Source organism: Herpailurus yagouaroundi, unplaced genomic scaffold (genome assembly GCF_014898765.1).
Source record: "Herpailurus yagouaroundi ecotype Mexico unplaced genomic scaffold, PumYag 250, whole genome shotgun sequence".
In the NCBI taxonomy this organism is placed as follows: domain Eukaryota; kingdom Metazoa; phylum Chordata; class Mammalia; order Carnivora; family Felidae; genus Herpailurus; species Herpailurus yagouaroundi.
Window position 1 is genome coordinate 8432670 of NW_024412467.1, and position 12074 is coordinate 8444743.

Genomic DNA, 12074 nt, shown 5'->3' on the forward strand with positions numbered 1-12074 from the left:
TAACCAACAGAGCTACCCAGGCGCCCCTATATTTCATTTTTTGAGCTAAACTTTTTCAACAAATTTATAATAGAATTCATGGTAATATTAAACATGTAAACTTCCATAGAATGATTTTCCTAAAAGCTTTCCTGAATTATATGAAAATAATGAAACCATTCAGGTAAAAAAATTAACTGATTTTCTTTGTGAAGCATGTGGTAACATTTACATGAAACTGGCACAGTTGGTGTGTTAAATTCTCTTCTGCTGTCGGAGCCAACAGATCAACAGCAGTGACTTCACCTTTCATGTATGTGTAAGCAACCAAAGTTGAAAATGACTGGAATAGATTTAGAAGAGCCATGCTTCACGGAATAAAATTTAAGGACACAGTCTGAGGCTGCAGGTGTTAAACCTTGATCTTCGGGCAAAGTATTCTTAAAATAATTGCAAACTTGGGGCACCTGGGTGGCTCACTTGGTTGAGCGTCTGGCTCTCAGTTTCAGCTCGGGCCATGATCTCGCAGCTCGTGGGTTCGAGCCCCGAGTAGGGCTCCATGCTGATGGTGTGGGTTTCGTCTCTCTCTCTCTCTCTCTCTCTCTCTCTCTCTCTCCCTCTGTCCCTCCCATGCTCATGCTCACTTGCTCACTCTCAAAATAAATAACTTAAAAAGTAATAATAACTGCAAATTTTTAAAGTAGATGTGGATGTTGCTTCAGTAGGTGTATGAATTACACATTCATCCTTACCTTTCTTAAGAAACAGAAACCCAATACTCAACTTTTCTTTAAACTTTGCACTTCTTTAGCTCATTTTCTGCAATGGGGGATTCTTCCAAAGTAAATTTCCAAGTTAGTAAACAACAAAACAGAGAGTTTTCGAGTTACACCGCACAAAAATGACGAAATCACCACCCAGAGAACATTCAGACTTCCCACACTTCACGCTGACCGCACCCAGGCCCAACCTGGCAGCTTCGTGCTCTTGTAGGCCACGGGGGCAGAGAGGAGGGGAGGCCACGGCGTTGCCGACCGGTAGGCCACATAGCCGGCAGGGCCAGCAGCCTTGAGGACCCTTCCCGCCAGCAGCAGGACTGGGATGAGTTAGTTGTCCTTAGCCACCAATGTAGGAGCATGTTTCATCTTGTTAGCAGGGGCTCTGCAGGCTGCTCTTTACAGAGAGATGTAAGTGAACTTGCATTTGGAGAGAACTTGGTGGGGGCGAGGGGGACATAGGGTTGTACGTAAGCATGCGTTAAGGTAAAAACACTCTTCACCACACGCACTACAGAGATCATACGAAAACCTGTTCTCATGAGGTCGAGGACCACTACCCCGTCTTATTTTAGTGACTGTGAAAATAATAAAGTCCAGAACCAATGCCAGGTGGGACAGGCCGAGCAGGCACAAACTGAGACTTCTGGTGATCTGGTTGAATTTTCTACACGATCCAATTTTGGTCACTTACGTTTTACTTCCAACATTGTCCATTTCTTCTATATTTTCAAATTTGTTTCTACAGAGTTCGGCACAGTTTCCACGTGTATTTCTTATAATTCTTTCCGACTCTCCTGCCACTGTGGTTGTGTCTGTTTCCTTGTTCCTAATCTTGTATATTTTTACTTTTTCCAATTTTTTGTCTTATTTAGCCTTTCTGCTTTTTTTTCTATTCCATTAATGCCACTTTTAATTTTATCAGTACCTCTTTTTTTTTCTTTTTGAGGGAAGCAGGGGTTTTGTCAGGGTTGTTTTTTTTTTTTAAGTTTATTTATTTTGAGAGCGAGAGAGCACATGTGAGAGCAGGGAAGGGACAGAGAAAGAGGGAGAGAGAGAGTTTCAAGCAGGCTGAGTTCTATCAGCACAGACCCCGACACAGGGCTTGAACTCATGAACTGTGAGATCGTGACCTGAGCTGAAAGCAAGTCGGTCACTTAACCAACCGAACCACCCAGGTGCCTTGTCAGTCTTTTCCTCATGAATAATAATATATATTTACTGTTTTATAGGTTTTCCTTTGAGTAAATTTTTGGGTAATATGCCTTAACAATTGAGTATACAAGTATAATTTTTATTGCTTTCTAAAGAATCACCATTTATTAGTTTTGTTTTATTTTTGAGAGACAGAGAGAAAGAGAGTGAGAATGAGCAAGGGAGGGGCAGAGGAAGAGGGAGAGAGAGAATCTTAAGCAGATTCCACACCCAGCATAGAGCCTGATGCAGGGTTCTCTCCAACAACCATGCGATCATGACCTGAGCAGAAATCAAAAGTTGGAGGCTCAACTGACTGAGCCACCAAGGCACCCCTGTACAATTTCTCTTTGATTTACTCTTTGATCAAAGGTTTATCTAGGAGAGTATTTCTTAGTTTCAAATGACATTTGGGGGGGGGGGGGGTCATATCTTTATTATTAATTTTCAATTTAATTTTTTTAAGGTTTATTTTTGAGAGAGACAGAGCGTGAGCGAAGGAGGGGCAGAGAGAGAGAGGGAGACACAGAATCCAAAGCAGGCCCCAGGATCCGAGCTCTCAGCGCAGAGCCCAATGCGGGGCTCAAACTCATGAACCGCGAGATCATGACCTTAGCCGAAGTCGGACGCTTAACCGACTGAGTCACCCAGGTGCTCCTATTAATTTCCAATTTAATTGGATTATAATTAGGGAATGTGATCTTAAAAATCTCTACTTTTTGTATTTGGTATGCTTTTGCTTTGTTTTTATCCAAGTGGGTTAATAAATGTACTACTTAGTACACTTAGTACTCTAGTAACTGGAGCTTGGAAAATCGCACATCTCCAAAGAAATGCTCCCTTATATGTGTCTTGGTGATGTGCCCTGGTAGCCTGCCCTGCTCACCTAAAGACTAAACCCCAGTGACAATGGTCACGTCCCAGTGTCCCACTGCAAAACCATCCTAACTTGCCAATCTGGAACCATCACGCCTCTAAGTAGAAAACAAGGCAATTAGTTATCTTTAACAGCCAGACGATTGTATCACTTTGGAATTTAATCAAAACAAACCAAAGGCATGCAGTGCTCCTGGATGGTGCCCAGCAAACATCTAGTTCAAGTTTTCGTTTTCCAACCTGGGATCTCAACTCCTCCCCAGCATAAGTAGGCACTGGGAGACAACAGACAAACCCGCTGCCCGCCTACAAATCCAGGAGGAAAACATATTTGTACATGTCAAGAGTGGCTCGGCATGATTCACAGAAACCCTGAGGTGCCAAGGGGCTAGAACTATTTTTAAATGTAAGCAACTGTTAAAACAGGTAGTCCCACCAAGGCTTTGAAATGTCTGTGCTCACATCAGATGGGCCCTGGTGATCTAAGACTCATACAATGAACACACGGAATAGAGGAAATCTTGTTTAAAATCACCAAGGAAATTCCAAGCTCTCACCAAAGAATTAGCGGATATTTCAACAAATATACACTTGGAGACAGGGTGTTGGTTTGTTTTTTTTGTTTTTTTGTTTTGTTTTGTTTTACAGTTTCTCCCAAAAGTTCATAAAGTGGAAGCTTCTTGAGGTCTGGCACCACTGGGGGAAGAAACACATTATACTGTTGAGCGCCTACTGTGTGCCAGGCAAGCTACTTTGTACTAAGTATTTTGCGTATATTATCTTTTAAAATTTTTTTTTAATGTTTACTTTTGAGAGAGAGAGAGAGAGAGACACAGAGAGCATGAGTGGGGGAGGGGTAGAGAGAGAGGGAGACACAGAATTCCAAGCAGGATCCAGGCTCTGAGCTGTCAGCACAGAGCCCAATGCGGGGCTCGAACTCATGAACCACGAGATCATGACCTGAGCCGAAGTTGGACGCTTAACCGACTAAGCCACCCAGGTGCCCCTATTATCTTTTGTATTTTCACAGTAGTCGTTATAGAAAAATGTCTAAATTTAATCACTTTTTTTTTTTTGGTGGTAGTATATTCTTTTTTTTTTTTTGCTTTTAATTTTATTTTTTATTTTTTTAAATTTACATCCAAATTAGTTAGCATATAGTGCAACGATGATTTCAGGAGTAGATTCCTTAGTGTCCCTTACCCATTTAGCCCATCCCCCCTCCCACAACCCCTCCTGTAACCCTCAGTTTGTTCTCTATATTTATGAGTCTCTTCTGTTTTGTCCCCCTCTCTGTTTTTATATTATTTTTGTTTCCCTTCCCTTATGCTCATCTGTTTTGTCTCTTAAAGTCCTCATATGAGTGAAGTCATATGATTTTTGTCTTTCTCTGACTAATTTCACTTAGCATAATACCCTCCAGTTCCATCCACGTAGTTGCAAATGGCAATATTTCATTCTTTTTGATTGCCGAGTAATACTCCCTTGTATATATATATACCACATCTTCTTTATCCATTCATCCATCAGTGGACATTTGGGCTCTTTCCACACTTTGGCTATTGTCGATAGTGCTGCTATAAACATGGGGGTGCATGTGTCCCTTCAAAACAGCATACCTGTACCCCTTGGATAAATGCCTAGTAGTGCAATTGCTGGATCGTAGGGTAGTTCTATTTTTAGTTTTTTGAGGAATCTCCATACTGTTTTCCAGAGTGGCTGCACCAGCTTGCACTGCCATAATCACATTTTTTAAACATTTTTTCAAGTTTATTTGAGAGGCAGACAGAGACAGAGACAGAGACAGAGCACGAGCAGGGGAGTGGCAGAGAGAGGCAGAGAAAGAGAGAATCCAAAGCAGGCTTCACACTGTCAGCGCAGAGCCCAACGCAGGGCTCGAACTCACCAAGTGTGAGATCGTGACCTGAGCCGAAACCAAGATTTGGATGTCTACCGACTGAGCCACCCAGGTGCCCCTACACTTTTTTAAGTTTATTTATTTATTGGGGGTGGGCGGGTAGGTGTGGAGAGAGAGAATCCTAAGCAGGCTCTGCACTGGCAGCATGGAGCCCAACATGGGGCTCAAGCTCATGAACCATGAGATCATGACCTGAGCCAAAATCAAGAGTCAGATGCTTAACCGACTGAGCCACCAGGCGCCCCGGTTTAACCACATTTTTAAATGATTAGTGGCTGATGTATCAGAAAAGCCTTGTTAAAATACTGATTCAGCCACAAAGTCTTCTCGTGATATAAACTATTTAGGGTTATATTATGACTCCAATATTTTGTCAGGTAGAATCCCCTAAAACTTTTAAGATCTGTTTGTGATTTCAGCAGACTTTCATTTCGAACAGCGACCAGTATAGCCACCCAATTTACTTTGAAGTCATCGTTACAAAAATTAATTAAGTAGTAACTCATCTAATCCTTATGAGATCCAATCCCAGCTGGTATTATACCATCCATCAGTGCATGACAGAATAATTCTGGCCAATGACCTAAGTGATTTTTTTTTTTTGGGGGCACAAAATTCAAAGGAACGTATAACCTGCCTACCTTTTTAGATTCATCTTCTGCCCCTTTCACTTTGCATCTGTGTCCCAGCCACACAAAACTATTTTCAGGTGCTCCAAATCTCACATTCACTAATTCCTCTGGCTCTCCATGTGCCCATTTTCCCCCACCTCTCCCACCTGATGAACAGCTCCTCCGTCCCCAAAATGTGACTCAAGGTATAACTTTTCTGGGACACACCCTCTCCATTTCCACTTGCCTCCTCCCCCACGAGGAGAGCTGGCCTCCTCTGGTTTTCCGTCCTTAGTACACACAATGCTCTTACCCTGAATGAAGCAACTCATTCGGCAAACTTTTATTTAGCTCCTATTGTCTACGGAGATCTTTATTAGGTGCTGGGAACACAAAAATAAACAAAACATGCAGTGTAGGAAAAGTCAGACACGTATACCAGGCAGGGCAGTGCCCCAGTGTTGTGCCATCCGGATCCCGGAAGGCGGCTTTGTGAACCCCGCCCTGCAGAACCTGGAGAGCCTGGGCAGAAATGTGGGGAGCCAACAGAGAGGGGGCTGGGCAAAAGGAACTGCATGAGCGAAAAGAGAGAGATGGATGGCAGATAAGCTCTACTGATGGCAGAAAAAATTTCTCCAGCCAAGGCATTCCATTAAAAATTAAAAACATTAAAAAAAAAAAACTTTAAAACTACTCATTTATAAACTTTCCAAGGGATAATAAAAGCAGTTAATCATCAGAGAAAGTCACCTCTAGCTTTATTCCTGATTGTCCAGACCCAGTGCTTTCTTAAACACAATGAGGCTCATTAGTAATATGTTAAAACTTTCAGATTTTCTCTAAAGACAAAAAGGTGATTTTATGACTGCCCTGAGAAGCAGGAATGAATAAAGATAAATAGTGCAGTTGTGTGAGACAGTAATGCGGCCGACCGAGGAACAGGGCGAGGAAAGAAGACTCCTTCACCTCCCCGTGTAAAGAGGAGAGAGAACAAATCAAGACAAATGATAGAAACTTTGGTGCAAGGATCCTAGATCATTCTGCTGGGATCAGGGGTCCTCCGGTCAATTTGGCTTCCTTTCCTATGACCTAATCTGCAAACATAAAGGCTGAAGTTATGTGGAAAATCACCAATCCCAAATCGTATCCTCTTTGACCCACAGAAGACAAAACTTTTCAGAGTCATCCATATTATGTTGTTGTTACATAAATTCTGAAAAACAAAACAAACGAAACACTTCTGATCTTTCCAACCTTTAATTTTTACGCATCCTCGTACAGGATGTTGTGCTACCTACCTGTGGCTACTAAAATCGGAGATGGGGAAGCAGAAATCAGAGCTCAAAAGAACACGATAAACTTGAGTGGCCGCCTGTCCTTTCCATGCTCATTGTTTCCGTTCAACAGTTCAGACCGGTCAAGATGTTCTGCTGATATCACATCAACTTAGGGCTCTCATCCAAAAACATAATAAATGATCCAAATGAGCAGGATGCAGACGTTGTGATCTACACCATGCCTGATTTATACAGGGCCTGGTTCTATACTGTGTTCAGAAATTCAGATGAAGGCGGAAATGACAAAGGCGTGAACAACATACACCTTTTCTGCAGGGACTGAGTGAAAGGCATTGAGTACAATGCTCCAGGTTTAGAATAAACAAGTCTTTAAGCAAATTACTGCATGCCCATTACAAACTGGGTATAGAGGAAGGATAGTTCCAACTCCTGAAAACAAATCAGAACCTGTTACTACAGCAATGTTACCGCATCAGATGCTCTCACAAACATCATCCCACGGAATACTCACAGTACCCTTTCAGTTGGCTTTATCATCCCCCTTTCATAGATGAGGAAATTGAGCACTGAAAATTGAACAGACTTCCCTGGGGTCAAACAGGCAGGTACCGGCCCAACATGGACGAGCGCCTAATAACCCGGTCAAGTGACTCTCTGCCAATGCTCCTGCTTCCCCAAATAAAGTTACAGGTGAAATCAACCCCCCTTGTTTTCATACCAGGAACTTTTTTGTAAGGAAGACAAAAATAGAAGGTTGGTATAAAACATTTTAATTCTACTTCTTAAACATCTACTCAGGGCAAAAGGCCAGGTGTTTTGCCCGAGCAAACCAGACAATATTCCTATCTCAGTGGAAGCCCCATCTTAACCAAGAAGAAAGATAGCAAACATACATTGGGAAGAGAGTCCAACAACTCTGAGTACATTAATTGTCAGCATTGGCCTCCTGCAAGGAGGAGGAGGCAGGTTTCCTGGAAAAGTGAACAGTCAAAGTATATGACTCAAAGACTATTTCAGTACAAGATCCTATTTCAACCCTGTTGTCCATCTGTTTGCTGAGAATGTAAAGTTGTCTGGGTCCAAGTCAGAGGAGGAGATGAAATCATCTACTAAAAACACTTATGCAGGATCCCCATGAAGGCACGTTGTGATTACACAACAACCAGAGGCCGGTGCCTGCCTTCCTGTTACCTGTCAGGGCTTCCGTGCAGTCACGATGCCTCACCCCAGGGAGGTTAAGTTCAGGGATTCAGCTAAACAAATGGGGAATTCTGTAGAATTCATCATGAATTTTTTGTAGGCTACTCGAGGGGGAAAAAAAAACTCAAAGAAGTACATGCAAGAAAGAAAAAGTTAATAAATATTTTACACACAGGCACTCACAACAATACCTATTTATCAAATGTGGCAGTCAGTCACTCTTCTCTCCCTGGTCCTCCTCCCCTGACTCCCTTATCCTTTTGAGAGGAGTCACTAAGGACATTAAACTCTCTACTCTCTACTCCTATCCTTCCTTTTGTGACATCTAGTACACCTGCATCTTTCAATACGTGGAGCCACCCTCAAGCCATCACTTGCATGCCTCCATGGTTTCTCTCTACCTCGTTTAGAGTGAGAGGAAGTGAAGGTTCCAGAGAATATCGAATTTTAGAGAAGTTCAGGAGAACTAGTATTCGGGAAGCTAATGAAGTCAAGGCTTTAGACACAAAAGAGTCCAGACCCCAATTTTAAGAGCAAGTACATTATGAGATAATAATTAGCATTTCAGCTATGTTGTAGACCAAATGATCATTTACGGTATGGCTAGAAATGTAAACTACCAAGTATAATATCGTTTCCATAGTAAAATGAGTTCTAAGTTCTAAACAACTGACCCACAAACAAACTTTTGGAACACTTAGCATTCATTAGTTTGGGTCACTTACCAGAAAATGTAACAATAAATTTTTCCCCTTGAGTTTCTCCTCACAGCTGCAGAAGAATATAGAAAGTATAGGTGTCTATAACTGGGTGATTCTATTTGACCTCCTTCCTTAGAAGCTCCTTCAGTTGAGAAACGACCTGGACCATTTGTTCCTAAGAGCCCCAGGTGAATTTCTTCCCACTGTGCCTAATGAAAGTAACTGGACCCATTTCTAGATAGGTGGCGACTATAGGGGAAAGGGCCCTCAACATTATCATAAAGAGATAATAAGGGCAACAGTTTGGGAGAGGGTTTTATTCACTTTATGTTGGCAAAGAAAGTCAGTAGTTTGCTGTACTGTAGCCCAGGGCAAAAGGTGAACTCCGATGGCAGATGATTTCTTCTGAGCAGATACTGCAATGGTATTCCTGTGTGAGTGAGTTGTGTGTGTGTGTGTGTGTGTGTGTGTGTGTGTGCACGCGCATGTATGTGTGTGTGGAAAGGCAATTAAGGTATAAGGAACAAGACTGGAGGGACAATAATGACGTGATGTACTTCAAAAGGGGGAAAAATTGACATGACAACACAGCAGCCAAGTCTGTCATAGACTTCTTTTCTCTTCAAAGAGCTATAACCTTGGGTCAAACCTGGAGTAGAGGGACTCTTAGACTTCTCCATGTAATAATTAGAGTACCCAGAATGGGCTGTAGTCAAACCAGATGAGTGGGAAAAGACAAGAGTTAAACATTCCTACCAGTAAAGGATGTTGCCTTCAAATCCCATGGCAGTCATGTCTGGACGATGTAATTCTGCCTCCTTGGTTAAAGCTGACTGGACCCAGAATAGATGTCTGTCTGCAGCAGAGCCAATCAGATTCTCTCTGCCAGGAATTCAGAATTCGGATTTAGGAACAGCTAATCTCTGCACTTGGTTGAAGCCGTGCCACAGCCATATTCTGTCATCTATATGAGCTACAGAAAAACCCAGAGAAAGCACAATAAAGGAGATGCAATAGAGGAGGTAATGTAAGAGTCAGAGAAAGAATGATGGCTTTCCACTTCTCAGTTCCAGTTCCTTCCAGAAGCCACTTGCATTCCTATCTTTGAATTCCTCAAGACACTCCTGGTCCTTAAAGCAAATTGCCCGTTTTTGTTAAAGCTAGTTCAAATTTACTTCAGTTATTTAAAATCAGAAACACCTTGAGTAAACCACATTACCATGAAGTAAGTCAGTATCATGCTATGAAAAGAACATAGACTTTTGAATCTGCCAATGCAGTGTTCAGATCTTGGCTCTACTAAATACAAGCTGTCTCGTCGAGACTACATTTTCTAACCTCTTTGAGCCTTGATCTCCTCACCCAAAAAATACAGATAATGACTGCCATGTGTAGTTGTAAAAATCAGAAAACACATCTAGAGGGGCACCTGGGTGGCTCAGTCGGTTAAGTGTCCAACTTCAAGCTCAGGTCATGATCTCATGGTTCGTGGATTTGAGCCCCACAGCAGACTCTGTGCTGACATCTCAGAGCCTGGAGCCTGCTTCGGATTCTGTCCCCCTCTCTCTCCGCCCCTCCACTGCTTGTGTTTTCTCTCTCCTTCCCTCCCTCCCCCCCCTCAAAAATAAATAAATAAAACATTTTTAAAAAATATCTAGAACCTCTGGCATGTGGTAAATACAAATGAAATGATAACTCTTAGAATTCCTTGGGACAGTAGTCATGGTGGCTGTAATGGCATCACCATGGATATCTCAATAGGAAGGTTATATATAGAATTTATGAATACAGAAAAATGTTTTCCTTAAATTTTTCGGTTTACAGAATAATTCGATCCAAGGTTTTTTTTGTTTTTTGTTTTTTACTGGGATACTCCAGTATAGGCAAGTATAGCTTGATTTTAAAATACTTTTTAATGTATCATCTATTACAGATAACTTCTGTATTTATGGGGAAAGTCCTAAGGAAATCCCTCCAGGAACTCTTAAGCACAGGATCACTTTTTTTTTTCTTTTTAAGTAAACTCTCCACCCAACATAGTCTGGAACTCATGACCCTGAGATTAATAGTCACATGCTCTACCCACTGAGCCAGCCAGATGCCCCCACAGGATCATTTCTTTACCAATTCATCTTCTCCATCAGCTTACACAATAGAGAAATGGTTCTAATCCCTGTGGAAATCATAGACCCTTTTGAGAAAGGAGAAAGCTATGAGTTCTCCCTTTAGAAGATTCATGTCCATATGGAAAATGCTGCACATTTCCCAGTGTGCATAGTTTTGTGAATGTCATGCATGAATCCCTAAGAACTGAACAGTCCAATAAGCCTCTTTATCTGGAATTTCTTTAAACAAGTCTGCATGTAAGGAGTCAGCATGTATCCCTAGATATACCCCCACAGACAAGAGATAACTTGTATTAAGTACCCCTTCCACAACTCCCATGCTAATACCCTTACTGAAATGCAATAGAGCAGGTCCCCACTTGTCTGGGAGGGGGACTTGGATATTCCAAGGTCGTCTTTACATACTCTACCACAGCACTTACTCACCGTATTTTAAGCACTGATTTGCATGTCTCCCATCCTAAGCTGTGAATGAAGGCAGAAAATGTCTTTCATTTCTAGGATTATACTTCATATAGTAAATATTCAATACATGTAAAATAAATAAGCATAGGTATCTTTTAAATACAAACTATGATTTGTGCTGATCTTTGATATGACTCAAGAAATAGAAAATTCAAGATAGTGTGGGGGCGCTTTGGTGGCTCAGTCAGCTAAGCGTCCGACTTGATACTGGCTCAGGTCGTGATCTCGTGGTCGTGGGATCCAGCCTCGAGTCAAGCTCCATACTCACTGGGCATGATGCTGCTTAAGATTCTCTCTCTTACTCTCCCTCGGATCCTCCCCTGCTCTTGTGCTCTTTCTCTCTCTCTCAAAATAAATCAAACTTAAAACAAAATTCGCGATAGTGTGCAAGCAGTAAAAGGACTTTAATCCAGTTCAGAACATTCCCCAAAACATCATTTCTACAACCCTACTGGGGCTGAAGAAAGTTTCTGCTTGGTCGTTCTAGAGAATTAAATTTTTGGCAGTGGAGCTCTATCCAAGGCACAATTTCTGGTCTTCTTTCTCTTCTACTCTAAGTCATTTGTAAATTATATACCACCATACACACAAACATGTGAGCACACACATGTACACAGCACAATTAAGTGTCGGATCTTCATGGAATTGTCCTGCACCCCAATCAGCCAAAATATATTCACTTGTTGTTTCTTATATCTGTTAAGAGTAATGTAGCAGTAGCAATAAGAAGGAGAATTAGAATAGGGGCACCTGAGTGCCTCAGTTGATTAAGCATCTGACTCATGCTTTTGGCTCAGATCATGCTCTCACGGTTAGTGAGTTCGAGCCACACATCAGGCACTGTGCTGACAGTGTGGAGCCTGCCTGGGATTCTCATTCTCATTCTCTCTCTCTCTCTCTCTCTCTCTCTCTCTCTCTCTCTCTCTCTCT

The 12074-nt window shown here is 42.0% G+C and overlaps 1 protein-coding gene across 2 annotated transcripts in view; it reads right to left on the bottom strand.

Moving 5' to 3' along the window:
- Positions 1–12074, bottom strand: part of RNF144B (ring finger protein 144B) — a 184220-nt gene that overhangs the window by 94220 nt on the left and 77926 nt on the right. The window contains exon 1 of one of the 2 annotated variants that reach the window (XM_040460602.1): positions 9310–9421. The exons of the other annotated variant lie outside the window; for it this stretch is intronic. The gene's annotated coding sequence lies outside the window, so the exon portion shown is untranslated. Of the gene's footprint in view, positions 1–9309; positions 9422–12074 lie in introns of those variants that run through there. 2 annotated transcript variants of the gene reach the window in all.